Below are 578 nucleotides of genomic sequence, written 5' to 3'. Positions count from 1 at the left end.
TGTTCTATATGGGTAGTGTACATTTGCCTTTTATTCAATGTAAATGTATATGCAACATCCAATATTATAACGCGAGCTAGGTGATCTCATAATTTTATTTATATTTTCAAAATAATTTGTATTTTTGTGTATTTTTAAATAATAAGTAAGAAAAACACATCTTTATAGAAACGAAGAATCGTGGTTTCAATTCTTTTTTTAAAAAATAATCTTATTCAATGTTTCCAACAATTTTGATGAAAAATGAGAATTGATGCGAAAATGGAGTGTAAAACAAGAAAATATTTTTGACATTATTTACCATTCAATTTTTTTTTGATAAAAATTGTAAATCGTTATAATGAAATTTAAATTAAATAAAAGGGAAAAAACTTTCAAGCACTGGGATCAGACTAGGGTTGGCAATGAGGCCGAGCCAGGGCGGATGGGACTTCCCGTCCCTATTCTCGTGAGGGGTATTTCCCCTCATCCCTACTCCCATCCCCGCCAATTAAAGGTAGGGACGAGAACGGGGATTCCCCACCTAGAAAACAGGTCCCCACAAGGACGCATCCTCTGGTTTTTTTTATATTATATAT

Source organism: Benincasa hispida, chromosome 7 (genome assembly GCF_009727055.1).
Source record: "Benincasa hispida cultivar B227 chromosome 7, ASM972705v1, whole genome shotgun sequence".
Taxonomy (NCBI): Eukaryota; Viridiplantae; Streptophyta; class Magnoliopsida; order Cucurbitales; family Cucurbitaceae; genus Benincasa; species Benincasa hispida.
The sequence above is the reverse complement of the archived record's forward strand: the minus strand, read 5'-3'. Positions refer to the sequence as shown.